The 18,481-nt window shown below is 44.2% G+C and overlaps 9 non-coding genes and 1 pseudogene across 9 annotated transcripts; all 10 read right to left on the bottom strand.

The window, feature by feature from the left end:
• Positions 1 to 784: 784 nt before the first annotated feature.
• LOC141221344 (U2 spliceosomal RNA) lies at positions 785 to 975 on the bottom strand. The gene has a single exon (XR_012289379.1). It is a non-coding gene; the product is annotated as a U2 spliceosomal RNA (small nuclear RNA).
• Positions 976 to 2,090: 1,115 nt separating this feature from the next.
• On the bottom strand, positions 2,091 to 2,281 carry LOC141221343 (U2 spliceosomal RNA). The gene has a single exon (XR_012289378.1). It is a non-coding gene; the product is annotated as a U2 spliceosomal RNA (small nuclear RNA).
• Positions 2,282 to 3,396: 1,115 nt separating this feature from the next.
• On the bottom strand, positions 3,397 to 3,587 carry LOC141221342 (U2 spliceosomal RNA). The gene has a single exon (XR_012289377.1). It is a non-coding gene; the product is annotated as a U2 spliceosomal RNA (small nuclear RNA).
• Positions 3,588 to 4,702: 1,115 nt separating this feature from the next.
• Positions 4,703 to 4,893, bottom strand: LOC141221341 (U2 spliceosomal RNA). The gene has a single exon (XR_012289376.1). It is a non-coding gene; the product is annotated as a U2 spliceosomal RNA (small nuclear RNA).
• Positions 4,894 to 6,008: 1,115 nt separating this feature from the next.
• LOC141221340 (U2 spliceosomal RNA) lies at positions 6,009 to 6,199 on the bottom strand. Its single transcript, XR_012289375.1, has one exon. It is a non-coding gene; the product is annotated as a U2 spliceosomal RNA (small nuclear RNA).
• A 1,115-nt stretch (positions 6,200 to 7,314) lies between these two features.
• LOC141221339 (U2 spliceosomal RNA) lies at positions 7,315 to 7,505 on the bottom strand. Its single transcript, XR_012289374.1, has one exon. It is a non-coding gene; the product is annotated as a U2 spliceosomal RNA (small nuclear RNA).
• Positions 7,506 to 8,614: 1,109 nt separating this feature from the next.
• On the bottom strand, positions 8,615 to 8,805 carry LOC141221457 (U2 spliceosomal RNA). The gene has a single exon (XR_012289489.1). It is a non-coding gene; the product is annotated as a U2 spliceosomal RNA (small nuclear RNA).
• Positions 8,806 to 9,920: 1,115 nt separating this feature from the next.
• LOC141221338 (U2 spliceosomal RNA) lies at positions 9,921 to 10,111 on the bottom strand. The gene has a single exon (XR_012289373.1). It is a non-coding gene; the product is annotated as a U2 spliceosomal RNA (small nuclear RNA).
• A 1,115-nt stretch (positions 10,112 to 11,226) lies between these two features.
• Positions 11,227 to 11,417, bottom strand: LOC141221337 (U2 spliceosomal RNA). Its single transcript, XR_012289372.1, has one exon. It is a non-coding gene; the product is annotated as a U2 spliceosomal RNA (small nuclear RNA).
• Positions 11,418 to 12,532: 1,115 nt separating this feature from the next.
• LOC141221586 (U2 spliceosomal RNA) lies at positions 12,533 to 12,736 on the bottom strand (annotated as a pseudogene).
• Positions 12,737 to 18,481: the final 5,745 nt, after the last annotated feature.

Here is an 18,481-nt window from a genome sequence, read left to right as displayed (position 1 = left end):
TGCTGCTGCTGGCTGTCCAGCAGCAGACTGAAGGTGGCTGCTGCTGTGCACAGGTATATAAAGGCTCAGAGCCTATTATGACACGCGCAGCCAGCGTTCCATTGCCACATTCCATCTACTGCAGGCAGGATACCTGGCTGGCTGAATGTCGCTGAGAAGCTCACAGAGACCGCCATAAGCAACAGTTTAACAGAATGCCACAGACTAATCAACCAAACTTTTTGGGTTGGGTTCTCTTTTATAGTCTGCAGGCATTAAATGAAAGAAGTCAGTGTTCCAGCAGAAGGAGACAACGTTTCAGAAAAGGCATTGTAGCAAACCAAAAAAGAAATTTTAAGCGCAGCAGAGTAACCAGCGCACATACCTGTTAGCTCAGGTGAGTTTAAAAGGCTGCTGTTGATAACAAGGGCATTTGCTAAATAGATGGTGTGTGTGCAACAATATACTGAAAGGTCAATTATATTGTGCAGCTTATCTCACCACCTGTAGTTATTTAGGTGAAAGCTCCAAAATGCTTGCCTAATATGTCTGTTTATCCAAAAGGAAGTAAAAAGGGAGAGCTAGAAAGATAGCATTGCATCACATTACATGGCAATGCAATGCACAGTTGCTGAAGTTGAACCAAAATGAGCTTGTAATCTGGCTTCTGCAACTTTGAACATGAAAAATCCAATGAGGAGAAGAAAAGCAAAGCCAAAGAGTCCATCCCAAAATCCGACAAACAAGCAAAATGAACAAAAAACATTGAATTCAATTCTTTCTGATTTTAGAAACTGCATTAAAGAAGGGGTGCACCGGTCCTGGAGATACTGCAATACCAGGTCAATGCGTGGAGTGGACAGAGCAAGCTCTTTTTCCATCTCCCTGTTCTAAAAATCCATTTAATATATGGTCCCCAGATAGGGGACGTATCAGATATTAAACTGATAAGAACAGATACTACACTTGATCTTAGCCAAAAGGCCGAGAAGCGATAACCAGAATTGGTTTCAAACTACGGAGCCACCCAAGGATCCTGAAAAGTCCATTTGTGGAGATGAGCTCCTGGACTCCCGTTAAGAAGACATGTTGTCAACCTCTAGATCCCTTACATGCCTGCACTTTTCGGCTTGCTGCTGCTGCAATCCACGCGTTTTAGATCTGCATAACTCCACCTCTTTAAACACAGCACCTTCACCCCCTGCTGTTCCCACCCGCCTCAACACCGTTGGAAGGGAGGAGAACCAATTAAGGCGGGGGGTGGGGTGGAACGAGCAGCTGTCTACCCTTAACAGGAGGGCTCCTGATTACATACCTCTCCTGCTGCTGCTGCTGCTGGCTGTCCAGCAGCAGACTGAAGGTGGCTACTGCTGTGCACAGGTATATAAAGGCTCAGAGCCTATTATGACACGCGCAGCCAGCGTTCCATTGCCACATTCCATCTACTGCAGGCAGGATACCTGGCTGGCTGAATGTCGCTGAGAAGCTCACAGAGACCGCCATAAGCAACAGTTTAACAGAATGCCACAGACTAATCAACCAAACTTTTTGGGTTGGGTTCTCTTTTATAGTCTGCAGGCATTAAATGAAAGAAGTCAGTGTTCCAGCAGAAGGAGACAACGTTTCAGAAAAGGCATTGTAGCAAACCAAAAAAGAAATTTTAAGCGCAGCAGAGTAACCAGCGCACATACCTGTTAGCTCAGGTGAGTTTAAAAGGCTGCTGTTGATAACAAGGGCATTTGCTAAATAGATGGTGTGTGTGCAACAATATACTGAAAGGTCAATTATATTGTGCAGCTTATCTCACCACCTGTAGTTATTTAGGTGAAAGCTCCAAAATGCTTGCCTAATATGTCTGTTTATCCAAAAGGAAGTAAAAAGGGAGAGCTAGAAAGATAGCATTGCATCACATTACATGGCAATGCAATGCACAGTTGCTGAAGTTGAACCAAAATGAGCTTGTAATCTGGCTTCTGCAACTTTGAACATGAAAAATCCAATGAGGAGAAGAAAAGCAAAGCCAAAGAGTCCATCCCCAAATCCGACAAACAAGCAAAATGAACAAAAAACATTGAATTCAATTCTTTCTGATTTTAGAAACTGCATTAAAGAAGGGGTGCACCGGTCCTGGAGATACTGCAATACCAGGTCAATGCGTGGAGTGGACAGAGCAAGCTCTTTTTCCATCTCCCTGTTCTAAAAATCCATTTAATATATGGTCCCCAGATAGGGGACGTATCAGATATTAAACTGATAAGAACAGATACTACACTTGATCTTAGCCAAAAGGCCGAGAAGCGATAACCAGAATTGGTTTCAAACTACGGAGCCACCCAAGGATCCTGAAAAGTCCATTTGTGGAGATGAGCTCCTGGACTCCCGTTAAGAAGACATGTTGTCAACCTCTAGATCCCTTACATGCCTGCACTTTTCGGCTTGCTGCTGCTGCAATCCACGCGTTTTAGATCTGCATAACTCCACCTCTTTAAACACAGCACCTTCACCCCCTGCTGTTCCCACCCGCCTCAACACCGTTGGAAGGGAGGAGAACCAATTAAGGCGGGGTGTGGGGTGGAACGAGCAGCTGTCTACCCTTAGCAGGAGGGCTCCTGATTACATACCTCTCCTGCTGCTGCTGCTGCTGGCTGTCCAGCAGCAGACTGAAGGTGGCTGCTGCTGTGCACAGGTATATAAAGGCTCAGAGCCTATTATGACACGCGCAGCCAGCGTTCCATTGCCACATTCCATCTACTGCAGGCAGGATACCTGGCTGGCTGAATGTCGCTGAGAAGCTCACAGAGACCGCCATAAGCAACAGTTTAACAGAATGCCACAGACTAATCAACCAAACTTTTTGGGTTGGGTTCTCTTTTATAGTCTGCAGGCATTAAATGAAAGAAGTCAGTGTTCCAGCAGAAGGAGACAACGTTTCAGAAAAGGCATTGTAGCAAACCAAAAAAGAAATTTTAAGCGCAGCAGAGTAACCAGCGCACATACCTGTTAGCTCAGGTGAGTTTAAAAGGCTGCTGTTGATAACAAGGGCATTTGCTAAATAGATGGTGTGTGTGCAACAATATACTGAAAGGTCAATTATATTGTGCAGCTTATCTCACCACCTGTAGTTATTTAGGTGAAAGCTCCAAAATGCTTGCCTAATATGTCTGTTTATCCAAAAGGAAGTAAAAAGGGAGAGCTAGAAAAATAGCATTGCATCACATTACATGGCAATGCAATGCACAGTTGCTGAAGTTGAACCAAAATGAGCTTGTAATCTGGCTTCTGCAACTTTGAACATGAAAAATCCAATGAGGAGAAGAAAAGCAAAGCCAAAGAGTCCATCCCAAAATCCGACAAACAAGCAAAATGAACAAAAAACATTGAATTCAATTCTTTCTGATTTTAGAAACTGCATTAAAGAAGGGGTGCACCGGTCCTGGAGATACTGCAATACCAGGTCAATGCGTGGAGTGGACAGAGCAAGCTCTTTTTCCATCTCCCTGTTCTAAAAATCCATTTAATATATGGTCCCCAGATAGGGGACGTATCAGATATTAAACTGATAAGAACAGATACTACACTTGATCTTAGCCAAAAGGCCGAGAAGCGATAACCAGAATTGGTTTCAAACTACGGAGCCACCCAAGGATCCTGAAAAGTCCATTTGTGGAGATGAGCTCCTGGACTCCCGTTAAGAAGACATGTTGTCAACCTCTAGATCCCTTACATGCCTGCACTTTTCGGCTTGCTGCTGCTGCAATCCACGCGTTTTAGATCTGCATAACTCCACCTCTTTAAACACAGCACCTTCACCCCCTGCTGTTCCCACCCGCCTCAACACCGTTGGAAGGGAGGAGAACCAATTAAGGCGGGGGGTGGGGTGGAACGAGCAGCTGTCTACCCTTAGCAGGAGGGCTCCTGATTACATACCTCTCCTGCTGCTGCTGCTGCTGGCTGTCCAGCAGCAGACTGAAGGTGGCTGCTGCTGTGCACAGGTATATAAAGGCTCAGAGCCTATTATGACACGCGCAGCCAGCGTTCCATTGCCACATTCCATCTACTGCAGGCAGGATACCTGGCTGGCTGAATGTCGCTGAGAAGCTCACAGAGACCGCCATAAGCAACAGTTTAACAGAATGCCACAGACTAATCAACCAAACTTTTTGGGTTGGGTTCTCTTTTATAGTCTGCAGGCATTAAATGAAAGAAGTCAGTGTTCCAGCAGAAGGAGACAACGTTTCAGAAAAGGCATTGTAGCAAACCAAAAAAGAAATTTTAAGCGCAGCAGAGTAACCAGCGCACATACCTGTTAGCTCAGGTGAGTTTAAAAGGCTGCTGTTGATAACAAGGGCATTTGCTAAATAGATGGTGTGTGTGCAACAATATACTGAAAGGTCAATTATATTGTGCAGCTTATCTCACCACCTGTAGTTATTTAGGTGAAAGCTCCAAAATGCTTGCCTAATATGTCTGTTTATCCAAAAGGAAGTAAAAAGGGAGAGCTAGAAAAATAGCATTGCATCACATTACATGGCAATGCAATGCACAGTTGCTGAAGTTGAACCAAAATGAGCTTGTAATCTGGCTTCTGCAACTTTGAACATGAAAAATCCAATGAGGAGAAGAAAAGCAAAGCCAAAGAGTCCATCCCAAAATCCGACAAACAAGCAAAATGAACAAAAAACATTGAATTCAATTCTTTCTGATTTTAGAAACTGCATTAAAGAAGGGGTGCACCGGTCCTGGAGATACTGCAATACCAGGTCAATGCGTGGAGTGGACAGAGCAAGCTCTTTTTCCATCTCCCTGTTCTAAAAATCCATTTAATATATGGTCCCCAGATAGGGGACGTATCAGATATTAAACTGATAAGAACAGATACTACACTTGATCTTAGCCAAAAGGCCGAGAAGCGATAACCAGAATTGGTTTCAAACTACGGAGCCACCCAAGGATCCTGAAAAGTCCATTTGTGGAGATGAGCTCCTGGACTCCCGTTAAGAAGACATGTTGTCAACCTCTAGATCCCTTACATGCCTGCACTTTTCGGCTTGCTGCTGCTGCAATCCACGCGTTTTAGATCTGCATAACTCCACCTCTTTAAACACAGCACCTTCACCCCCTGCTGTTCCCACCCGCCTCAACACCGTTGGAAGGGAGGAGAACCAATTAAGGCGGGGGGTGGGGTGGAACGAGCAGCTGTCTACCCTTAGCAGGAGGGCTCCTGATTACATACCTCTCCTGCTGCTGCTGCTGCTGGCTGTCCAGCAGCAGACTGAAGGTGGCTGCTGCTGTGCACAGGTATATAAAGGCTCAGAGCCTATTATGACACGCGCAGCCAGCGTTCCATTGCCACATTCCATCTACTGCAGGCAGGATACCTGGCTGGCTGAATGTCGCTGAGAAGCTGACAGAGACCGCCATAAGCAACAGTTTAACAGAATGCCACAGACTAATCAACCAAACTTTTTGGGTTGGGTTCTCTTTTATAGTCTGCAGGCATTAAATGAAAGAAGTCAGTGTTCCAGCAGAAGGAGACAACGTTTCAGAAAAGGCATTGTAGCAAACCAAAAAAGAAATTTTAAGCGCAGCAGAGTAACCAGCGCACATACCTGTTAGCTCAGGTGAGTTTAAAAGGCTGCTGTTGATAACAAGGGCATTTGCTAAATAGATGGTGTGTGTGCAACAATATACTGAAAGGTCAATTATATTGTGCAGCTTATCTCACCACCTGTAGTTATTTAGGTGAAAGCTCCAAAATGCTTGCCTAATATGTCTGTTTATCCAAAAGGAAGTAAAAAGGGAGAGCTAGAAAGATAGCATTGCATCACATTACATGGCAATGCAATGCACAGTTGCTGAAGTTGAACCAAAATGAGCTTGTAATCTGGCTTCTGCAACTTTGAACATGAAAAATCCAATGAGGAGAAGAAAAGCAAAGCCAAAGAGTCCATCCCAAAATCCGACAAACAAGCAAAATGAACAAAAAACATTGAATTCAATTCTTTCTGATTTTAGAAACTGCATTAAAGAAGGGGTGCACCGGTCCTGGAGATACTGCAATACCAGGTCAATGCGTGGAGTGGACAGAGCAAGCTCTTTTTCCATCTCCCTGTTCTAAAAATCCATTTAATATATGGTCCCCAGATAGGGGACGTATCAGATATTAAACTGATAAGAACAGATACTACACTTGATCTTAGCCAAAAGGCCGAGAAGCGATAACCAGAATTGGTTTCAAACTACGGAGCCACCCAAGGATCCTGAAAAGTCCATTTGTGGAGATGAGCTCCTGGACTCCCGTTAAGAAGACATGTTGTCAACCTCTAGATCCCTTACATGCCTGCACTTTTCGGCTTGCTGCTGCTGCAATCCACGCGTTTTAGATCTGCATAACTCCACCTCTTTAAACACAGCACCTTCACCCCCTGCTGTTCCCACCCGCCTCAACACCGTTGGAAGGGAGGAGAACCAATTAAGGCGGGGGGTGGGGTGGAACGAGCAGCTGTCTACCCTTAGCAGGAGGGCTCCTGATTACATACCTCTCCTGCTGCTGCTGCTGCTGGCTGTCCAGCAGCAGACTGAAGGTGGCTGCTGCTGTGCACAGGTATATAAAGGCTCAGAGCCTATTATGACACGCGCAGCCAGCGTTCCATTGCCACATTCCATCTACTGCAGGCAGGATACCTGGCTGGCTGAATGTCGCTGAGAAGCTCACAGAGACCGCCATAAGCAACAGTTTAACAGAATGCCACAGACTAATCAACCAAACTTTTTGGGTTGGGTTCTCTTTTATAGTCTGCAGGCATTAAATGAAAGAAGTCAGTGTTCCAGCAGAAGGAGACAACGTTTCAGAAAAGGCATTGTAGCAAACCAAAAAAGAAATTTTAAGCGCAGCAGAGTAACCAGCGCACATACCTGTTAGCTCAGGTGAGTTTAAAAGGCTGCTGTTGATAACAAGGGCATTTGCTAAATAGATGGTGTGTGTGCAACAATATACTGAAAGGTCAATTATATTGTGCAGCTTATCTCACCACCTGTAGTTATTTAGGTGAAAGCTCCAAAATGCTTGCCTAATATGTCTGTTTATCCAAAAGGAAGTAAAAAGGGAGAGCTAGAAAGATAGCATTGCATCACATTACATGGCAATGCAATGCACAGTTGCTGAAGTTGAACCAAAATGAGCTTGTAATCTGGCTTCTGCAACTTTGAACATGAAAAATCCAATGAGGAGAAGAAAAGCAAAGCCAAAGAGTCCATCCCAAAATCCGACAAACAAGCAAAATGAACAAAAACCATTGAATTCAATTCTTTCTGATTTTAGAAACTGCATTAAAGAAGGGGTGCACCGGTCCTGGAGATACTGCAATACCAGGTCAATGCGTGGAGTGGACAGAGCAAGCTCTTTTTCCATCTCCCTGTTCTAAAAATCCATTTAATATATGGTCCCCAGATAGGGGACGTATCAGATATTAAACTGATAAGAACAGATACTACACTTGATCTTAGCCAAAAGGCCGAGAAGCGATAACCAGAATTGGTTTCAAACTACGGAGCCACCCAAGGATCCTGAAAAGTCCATTTGTGGAGATGAGCTCCTGGACTCCCGTTAAGAAGACATGTTGTCAACCTCTAGATCCCTTACATGCCTGCACTTTTCGGCTTGCTGCTGCTGCAATCCACGCGTTTTAGATCTGCATAACTCCACCTCTTTAAACACAGCACCTTCACCCCCTGCTGTTCCCACCCGCCTCAACACCGTTGGAAGGGAGGAGAACCAATTAAGGCGGGGGGTGGGGTGGAACGAGCAGCTGTCTACCCTTAGCAGGAGGGCTCCTGATTACATACCTCTCCTGCTGCTGCTGGCTGTCCAGCAGCAGACTGAAGGTGGCTGCTGCTGTGCACAGGTATATAAAGGCTCAGAGCCTATTATGACACGCGCAGCCAGCGTTCCATTGCCACATTCCATCTACTGCAGGCAGGATACCTGGCTGGCTGAATGTCGCTGAGAAGCTCACAGAGACCGCCATAAGCAACAGTTTAACAGAATGCCACAGACTAATCAACCAAACTTTTTGGGTTGGGTTCTCTTTTATAGTCTGCAGGCATTAAATGAAAGAAGTCAGTGTTCCAGCAGAGGGAGACAACGTTTCAGAAAAGGCATTGTAGCAAACCAAAAAAGAAATTTTAAGCGCAGCAGAGTAACCAGCGCACATACCTGTTAGCTCAGGTGAGTTTAAAAGGCTGCTGTTGATAACAAGGGCATTTGCTAAATAGATGGTGTGTGTGCAACAATATACTGAAAGGTCAATTATATTGTGCAGCTTATCTCACCACCTGTAGTTATTTAGGTGAAAGCTCCAAAATGCTTGCCTAATATGTCTGTTTATCCAAAAGGAAGTAAAAAGGGAGAGCTAGAAAGATAGCATTGCATCACATTACATGGCAATGCAATGCACAGTTGCTGAAGTTGAACCAAAATGAGCTTGTAATCTGGCTTCTGCAACTTTGAACATGAAAAATCCAATGAGGAGAAGAAAAGCAAAGCCAAAGAGTCCATCCCAAAATCCGACAAACAAGCAAAATGAACAAAAAACATTGAATTCAATTCTTTCTGATTTTAGAAACTGCATTAAAGAAGGGGTGCACCGGTCCTGGAGATACTGCAATACCAGGTCAATGCATGGAGTGGACAGAGCAAGCTCTTTTTCCATCTCCCTGTTCTAAAAATCCATTTAATATATGGTCCCCAGATAGGGGACGTATCAGATATTAAACTGATAAGAACAGATACTACACTTGATCTTAGCCAAAAGGCCGAGAAGCGATAACCAGAATTGGTTTCAAACTACGGAGCCACCCAAGGATCCTGAAAAGTCCATTTGTGGAGATGAGCTCCTGGACTCCCGTTAAGAAGACATGTTGTCAACCTCTAGATCCCTTACATGCCTGCACTTTTCGGCTTGCTGCTGCTGCAATCCACGCGTTTTAGATCTGCATAACTCCACCTCTTTAAACACAGCACCTTCACCCCCTGCTGTTCCCACCCGCCTCAACACCGTTGGAAGGGAGGAGAAACAATTAAGGCGGGGGGTGGGGTGGAACGAGCAGCTGTCTACCCTTAGCAGGAGGGCTCCTGATTACATACCTCTCCTGCTGCTGCTGCTGCTGGCTGTCCAGCAGCAGACTGAAGGTGGCTGCTGCTGTGCACAGGTATATAAAGGCTCAGAGCCTATTATGACACGCGCAGCCAGCGTTCCATTGCCACATTCCATCTACTGCAGGCAGGATACCTGGCTGGCTGAATGTCGCTGAGAAGCTCACAGAGACCGCCATAAGCAACAGTTTAACAGAATGCCACAGACTAATCAACCAAACTTTTTGGGTTGGGTTCTCTTTTATAGTCTGCAGGCATTAAATGAAAGAAGTCAGTGTTCCAGCAGAAGGAGACAACGTTTCAGAAAAGGCATTGTAGCAAACCAAAAAAGAAATTTTAAGCGCAGCAGAGTAACCAGCGCACATACCTGTTAGCTCAGGTGAGTTTAAAAGGCTGCTGTTGATAACAAGGGCATTTGCTAAATAGATGGTGTGTGTGCAACAATATACTGAAAGGTCAATTATATTGTGCAGCTTATCTCACCACCTGTAGTTATTTAGGTGAAAGCTCCAAAATGCTTGCCTAATATGTCTGTTTATCCAAAAGGAAGTAAAAAGGGAGAGCTAGAAAGATAGCATTGCATCACATTACATGGCAATGCAATGCACAGTTGCTGAAGTTGAACCAAAATGAGCTTGTAATCTGGCTTCTGCAACTTTGAACATGAAAAATCCAATGAGGAGAAGAAAAGCAAAGCCAAAGAGTCCATCCCAAAATCCGACAAACAAGCAAAATGAACAAAAAACATTGAATTCAATTCTTTCTGATTTTAGAAACTGCATTAAAGAAGGGGTGCACCGGTCCTGGAGATACTGCAATACCAGGTCAATGCGTGGAGTGGACAGAGCAAGCTCTTTTTCCATCTCCCTGTTCTAAAAATCCATTTAATATATGGTCCCCAGATAGGGGACGTATCAGATATTAAACTGATAAGAACAGATACTACACTTGATCTTAGCCAAAAGGCCGAGAAGCGATAACCAGAATTGGTTTCAAACTACGGAGCCACCCAAGGATCCTGAAAAGTCCATTTGTGGAGATGAGCTCCTGGACTCCCGTTAAGAAGACATGTTGTCAACCTCTAGATCCCTTACATGCCTGCACTTTTCGGCTTGCTGCTGCTGCAATCCACGCGTTTTAGATCTGCATAACTCCACCTCTTTAAACACAGCACCTTCACCCCCTGCTGTTCCCACCCGCCTCAACACCGTTGGAAGGGAGGAGAACCAATTAAGGCGGGGGGTGGGGTGGAACGAGCAGCTGTCTACCCTTAGCAGGAGGGCTCCTGATTACATACCTCTCCTGCTGCTGCTGCTGCTGGCTGTCCAGCAGCAGACTGAAGGTGGCTGCTGCTGTGCACAGGTATATAAAGGCTCAGAGCCTATTATGACACGCGCAGCCAGCGTTCCATTGCCACATTCCATCTACTGCAGGCAGGATACCTGGCTGGCTGAATGTCGCTGAGAAGCTCACAGAGACCGCCATAAGCAACAGTTTAACAGAATGCCACAGACTAATCAGCCAAACTTTTTGGGTTGGGTTCTCTTTTATAGTCTGCAGGCATTAAATGAAAGAAGTCAGTGTTCCAGCAGAAGGAGACAACGTTTCAGAAAAGGCATTGTAGCAAACCAAAAAAGAAATTTTAAGCGCAGCAGAGTAACCAGCGCACATACCTGTTAGCTCAGGTGAGTTTAAAAGGCTGCTGTTGATAACAAGGGCATTTGCTAAATAGATGGTGTGTGTGCAACAATATACTGAAAGGTCAATTATATTGTGCAGCTTATCTCACCACCTGTAGTTATTTAGGTGAAAGCTCCAAAATGCTTGCCTAATATGTCTGTTTATCCAAAAGGAAGTAAAAAGGGAGAGCTAGAAAGATAGCATTGCATCACATTACATGGCAATGCAATGCACAGTTGCTGAAGTTGAACCAAAATGAGCTTGTAATCTGGCTTCTGCAACTTTGAACATGAAAAATCCAATGAGGAGAAGAAAAGCAAAGCCAAAGAGTCCATCCCAAAATCCGACAAACAAGCAAAATGAACAAAAAACATTGAATTCAATTCTTTCTGATTTTAGAAACTGCATTAAAGAAGGGGTGCACCGGTCCTGGAGATACTGCAATACCAGGTCAATGCGTGGAGTGGACAGAGCAAGCTCTTTTTCCATCTCCCTGTTCTAAAAATCCATTTAATATATGGTCCCCAGATAGGGGACGTATCAGATATTAAACTGATAAGAACAGATACTACACTTGATCTTAGCCAAAAGGCCGAGAAGCGATAACCAGAATTGGTTTCAAACTACGGAGCCACCCAAGGATCCTGAAAAGTCCATTTGTGGAGATGAGCTCCTGGACTCCCGTTAAGAAGACATGTTGTCAACCTCTAGATCCCTTACATGCCTGCACTTTTCGGCTTGCTGCTGCTGCAATCCACGCGTTTTAGATCTGCATAACTCCACCTCTTTAAACACAGCACCTTCACCCCCTGCTGTTCCCACCCGCCTCAACACCGTTGGAAGGGAGGAGAACCAATTAAGGCGGGGGGTGGGGTGGAACGAGCAGCTGTCTACCCTTAGCAGGAGGGCTCCTGATTACATACCTCTCCTGCTGCTGCTGCTGCTGGCTGTCCAGCAGCAGACTGAAGGTGGCTGCTGCTGTGCACAGGTATATAAAGGCTCAGAGCCTATTATGACACGCGCAGCCAGCGTTCCATTGCCACATTCCATCTACTGCAGGCAGGATACCTGGCTGGCTGAATGTCGCTGAGAAGCTCACAGAGACCGCCATAAGCAACAGTTTAACAGAATGCCACAGACTAATCAACCAAACTTTTTGGGTTGGGTTCTCTTTTATAGTCTGCAGGCATTAAATGAAAGAAGTCAGTGTTCCAGCAGAAGGAGACAACGTTTCAGAAAAGGCATTGTAGCAAACCAAAAAAGAAATTTTAAGCGCAGCAGAGTAACCAGCGCACATACCTGTTAGCTCAGGTGAGTTTAAAAGGCTGCTGTTGATAACAAGGGCATTTGCTAAATAGATGGTGTGTGTGCAACAATATACTGAAAGGTCAATTATATTGTGCAGCTTATCTCACCACCTGTAGTTATTTAGGTGAAAGCTCCAAACTGCTTGCCTAATATGTCTGTTTATCCAAAAGGAAGTAAAAAGGGAGAGCTAGAAAGATAGCATTGCATCACATTACATGGCAATGCAATGCACAGTTGCTGAAGTTGAACCAAAATGAGCTTGTAATCTGGCTTCTGCAACTTTGAACATGAAAAATCCAATGAGGAGAAGAAAAGCAAAGCCAAAGAGTCCATCCCAAAATCCGACAAACAAGCAAAATGAACAAAAAACATTGAATTCAATTCTTTCTGATTTTAGAAACTGCATTAAAGAAGGGGTGCACCGGTCCTGGAGATACTGCAATACCAGGTCAATGCGTGGAGTGGACAGAGCAAGCTCTTTTTCCATCTCCCTGTTCTAAAAATCCATTTAATATATGGTCCCCAGATAGGGGACGTATCAGATATTAAACTGATAAGAACAGATTTTTTTTTTTTTTTTTAAACCATTCAGTTTAGTTTTTTAGCAAACAGTATGAATTTCTCCAAAATTTGCTACTTAAAACTTCTCATCATCATGGTTCTATTTATTTAGCAGTAGTATAAGACGAAATATAATCACAAGGGAACATCCTTTACGTAACACAAATGCAGAAACTTCAAGGAATCACAAAGAAAAAAATCACTGGTATTTGATAAGGTAATGCCACTTTTTAAATTTCCAAATCCCTTCGGCATCTGTGCCACCACCGCCTCTGCTGTCCAACTTATATATCAGGTATAGTCTTGAAAGAATAAGTCTAACACATTCATTCACTGATAAAGATTTCCTTTTGAAAAGTCCAAGGTTCCTTGCATCCCACAAACTCTCCATCACACAAGCCATTATCAACCATAAAATTCTATCTTTAGACCGACTACACGCACCAATTCCAAACATCGCCACACGCCAATCCACAAAATTCACGCCTGCTAAACCCTTACACAATCCACCTACACACTTCCACACACTGTACGCGTACTCACAATCCCACATAACATGCCTGACAGTCTCACAACCACCACATCCCACTCTCGGACACACATCTGTTCTTATCAACTCTCTTTTCTTCTGCACTTCTCTCACAGGTAAAATATTATGTAAAGTCATCCACACAACATCCTTCTGTTTGTTTGACATCCCATACGTATCTAACTTCTTCCATGCATCTGAAACCTCATTCCCTCTCAGCCCAACAATATTACACTCTACCTCATTTGCACTCATTCTTTTCACCACATTCTTGGTCATTCTAAAATCATTCATTCCCACACTCAACAAATCATGCTTTCTCACAAATTTCTCAATCACCTCATACCAAACAGGACACTTAAAGGCCACAGGCACATTCGCATCTCTCTTCCTCCAGCATAACCCATACAACATCCATCCAGCAGAATAATTAGCCATAAAAGCACCTTTATTGCCTTTACCCAGCAAAATAACCACAGTCTTAATATAATTAAGGCCTAAAAAAACTTCAATATTGGGAAAGGCCAGCCCACCATGCTGACAAGCCTTAAAAAGGCTCTCCCGCTTCAACTTCTCCATCTTACTACACAACAGGAATGTGAATACCAACTTCTCTATTCTCTTAATTTTCCTGTAAGGAGAAGGAAAAACAGTCGCCACATAAAGCAGGATAGGGAGAATCACTGCTTTGATAATTAACACCTTACCACGCAGAGTCAATTCTCTCATTCGCCAAAAATTCAATTTACGTTCAACCCGCATACCACACTCTTCCCAACTTTCATTCCCTTTTAAGTCATCATTAAATAATACGCCCAAAATCTTGATTGCACCCTCTTCACACTTTACACCATCCATACGAATACTACTATCTCCAAAACATTTAAAACTACATTTATTCCAATTTACCCTAAAACCAGACGCACCAACAAAAAAATCCAAAAGCAATTTAATTCTACTCAAAGAAGCCATACTTTCACTCACAACCACAACATCATCCATATAACCTAACACTTTCACATGCTTACCACCACTACCAGGCACCAACAAACCTCTCATCATTTTATCCCGTCTAATCAAACATAACAATGGTTCTATTACACATACAAATAAGACGGGGGACATAGGACACCCCTGCCTTACTCCTGACCTAATCTTCACTTTGTCACACAGCCACCCATTAACCAAGAACTCACTTGACACACAATCATACAATGATTTTACACAATTCACAAATTCTCTAGGAAACCCCATTCTTTCCAGTATTTTAAACAAAAACACATGCGAAACCCTGTCAAACGCCTTCTCAAAATCAATAGCTAAAGTCATACATTTCTGCTTTCTATCCTTGCAATCCCCAATCATATCTCTCAACAATAACAAGTTATCACTCATACTTCTTCCAGGCACTGCACATACTTGGTCCTCCTCCACAACACTACCAATCACTTCACGCATACGATTTGCCAGTAACTTACTGTAGACCTTATAATCCGAATTCAGCAGTGTTATTGGTCTCCAGTTTTCCAAACGTTTCCTCTCACCCTTTTTATACACAAGCACAACCACTCCTTCTTTCATTGATTCACACAACCTACCATTCACCCACATATACTTACATACCTCAGTCAAATCTGTTCCCAAAACTTCCCATGCTTTCACATACAACTCTACAGGTATACCATCTTTCCCAGGAGTCTTACTCTTTTTAGCACTCCACACCACATTCTTCACTTCATCCAGAACTACATCCTCACACAATAGATCACGCTCCTCAGAATCAAGTTTTTTCTCCACACCATTCAGAACATATGACACAAGCCCAGAGTCAATCCATTTCTCATCATACAACTTGCTATAAAACCTATTCACTTCTTTCAGCACATCCTCACCCATACAGTTGGTTCCACTTTCATTCACAACTTCATTCATATCAGTCTTCCTACCATTCATTTTTTTAAAAAAGAACCTCGTACACTTCTCATTTTTCTCCAGGTGCTCAATTTTAGTACGATATATAATTTCCTTTCCTTTCTCATCCAACACACGCTTCAATTCATTCTTAGCCTCAGTAAGTTGATCAGACATCTCCAAACCACTTGCAACACACTTTCTCAACCAGTCAATCCGTCTATTAAGGTCATTAAACCTATTCCTATATCTGGCAGCTTTTCTATAGCCCCACTTTTTGAAGAAAGTTTTAAATTGCACTTTCACCCAGTCCCACCAGTCAAGAACACACACAAAATCCTTCTTACGCATTCTCCATCTTTCATACTTTACATTAAACTCATTCATCACCTCATCATCCTCTAACAGCCTTGCATTCAACTTCCATACCCCACCGCCATACACTTGGTCACCATTCGCACAAAACATGCCTCTCAAACATTCATGGTCCGAAAAAGGTACCTTTTGTTGAGAAAAATCCAAACATACCATATTTTTAGAAAATAACATTAAATCAATTCTGGAATGAATCTCACCACGGTCAGCATGGTATGTCGGCGGTGGTGGCATGCCAAGAACAACAACTGCTGCATCTAAAAAGGAAAAATCACAAATTAAATGGGACAATTTCTTTCCTGTTATGTCACACTTTCCTTCTGTGACACAATTAACGTCCCCAACAAAAATAGTGGGAGATTTCCCTGGAAGAAAAAAACTTAATTTTTCAAGAAGAGCAAGCCGCTCTTCCTTCCCTGTAGGGCAATATAAATTAATAATTCTGACCCGCCACCCTCTATAACTCAAAAATGCAATTAAACATCGGCCCACCTCCACCACAATATAACTATCAATAGAGATTTCTTTATTCCCAACTAATATCCCCACCCCATCATTTTTATTATGATTAGACCCTGACCAGATATGCTGTCCGTAAGGCCAGTCTTTGTCACAAGGAGCATCCTGAATCCCACACTCCTGAAGGCAAAAAACATCAGCACCTAAATGTTTCAGGTAGTCCAGAACAGTTGTTCTTCTGATTTTAGATCTGATCTGCCTTACATTTAGGGACACTACATCCCAACCAGATTGGCAAGACATTAATTAATGAAAAGAAATACATGACTCAATGTTGATCACACCATACTCATCCATTATCATCAGACTGGGAAAGCACCCCAAAGGTGTTGATGCTCTCAGGGATGCCAAGGTAAGGAGCATCAGGGGAGAAGACATCCTGCGGGTAAATGCGGTCACTTGCAGGACTGTCGCACCCTCCGCTGGCAGGTGAGTACTCTCGTCTGGGTTTTTTATTGGCCAGTTCAGGAGTATCATCATCATCAAAAGACCTCCCAGAAGTAAAGTCTCCTTGGCCACCATCCCTGGCCACCTCTTCGTCTGTAGCACCCCAGGACAATGCAGGGGTTCGAGCTAGAGACACATCCATGTCACCCTCACCACATATTTCGGACTGATGAGGGAGGTCCACATCCAACTCGGAGATCTCCATACCTGGCCCAGCAGGGGCCGGAGGGTCCAACAGGTTCTGGGCCTCACCCACCAGATCTTCAACCTCAGGGGGCTCCGTCTCAGCATTGATCTCTGCAGTAGTCACCTGTGGGGTAACAGCAGGGACAGTAGGCTTACCTTTGGTCACTTCGGAGAAGGACCTAGGCTTGACTTTAGCCTTACAATCCCGAATCACATGTCCTTCCTCCCCGCAGGCATCACATACCACCGGGTTGGAACAATCCTTCGCCAGATGACCGTACTTGTTGCACTTTCTACAGTTTGGCAATTGCTTGCAGAAATCCTGGATATGCCCGAACATGTTGCATCTCCTGCAGAACAATGGCGCCTCGGGAATAAACAGATATCCAGAGTCTCTTCCAATTGTAAAGTTCAGGGGAGGATAGTGAATACCTCCAGGACCATGAGGGTCTATCCCAAACCTCACAAAGTATTTATACTTCCCAGTCCACAGCCCTTCTCCATTTAAGATTTTATGGGAGAATTGCACAAAAATGCAGTGTCTTCTCAGGAATGCAGTGATATCATCCCGGGAGATAAAGGGGTTGTGCATGAATATTACCACCGGGATATCCCCCTTAGAGTAGAGTACAGTGAAGATAAGTCCATCCAGCTGAGGGTGCTCTGAAAGGACTTGAAGAGTTTTGAAAAGGTTTTGGCAAGCCGCCATAGAAGAAAGCACCAAGACGTACCTATGCTCCCTTCTGAACTCCTGCAAACAGATGATCTCCGACTTCTGGATCTTCAGGATTTCATAGAAAATAGCGTTGACCAGGTATGACAACGAGAAATGGTCCTTCTTCTCCTCAGAGACGTCGATACGGAAAGCATTCTTGACCCGGGGATCCCCGGTCCCAGCAAAACGAAGCTTGACACCCATGGTCGCTTCAGGAATCGCCTTCTCGTTTCCTCCTCACTCTCCCCATATAGCAGCATCCAGCTTAAGCCACCGAAGTGGCGATGCTGGAAGGCCGAGGGCTAGTACACAAGGAACCTCTTGTCCAAACACTAGGTCTGAGCCAAAAGGCCGAGAAGCGATAACCAGAATTGGTTTCAAACTACGGAGCCACCCAAGGATCCTGAAAAGTCCATTTGTGGAGATGAGCTCCTGGACTCCCGTTAAGAAGACATGTTGTCAACCTCTAGATCCCTTACATGCCTGCACTTTTCGGCTTGCTGCTGCTGCAATCCACGCGTTTTAGATCTGCATAACTCCACCTCTTTAAACACAGCACCTTCACCCCCTGCTGTTCCCACCCGCCTCAACACCGTTGGAAGGGAGGAGAACCAATTAAGGCGGGGGGTGGGGTGGAACGAGCAGCTGTCTACCCTTAGCAGGAGGGCTCCTGATTACATACCTCTCCTGCTGCTGCTGCTGCTGCTGGCTGTCCAGCAGCAGACTGAAGGTGGCTGCTGCTGTGCACAGGTATATAAAGGCTCAGAGCCTATTATGACACGCGCAGCCAGCGTTCCATTGCCACATTCCATCTACTGCAGGCAGGATACCTGGCTGGCTGAATGTCGCTGAGAAGCTCACAGAGACCGCCATAAGCAACAGTTTAACAGAATGCCACAGACTAATCAACCAAACTTTTTGGGTTGGGTTCTCTTTTATAGTCTGCAGGCATTAAATGAAAGAAGTCAGTGTTCCAGCAGAAGGAGACAACGTTTCAGAAAAGGCATTGTAGCAAACCAAAAAAGAAATTTTAAGCGCAGCAGAGTAACCAGCGCACATACCTGTTAGCTCAGGTGAGTTTAAAAGGCTGCTGTTGATAACAAGGGCATTTGCTAAA

This window comes from Phyllobates terribilis, unplaced genomic scaffold (assembly GCF_046119375.1).
Source record: "Phyllobates terribilis strain yellow unplaced genomic scaffold, ASM4611937v1 Scaffold_325__1_contigs__length_2139453, whole genome shotgun sequence".
NCBI classification, from domain to species: domain Eukaryota; kingdom Metazoa; phylum Chordata; class Amphibia; order Anura; family Dendrobatidae; genus Phyllobates; species Phyllobates terribilis.
The sequence above is the reverse complement of the archived record's forward strand: the minus strand, read 5'-3'. Positions and strand labels throughout refer to the sequence as shown.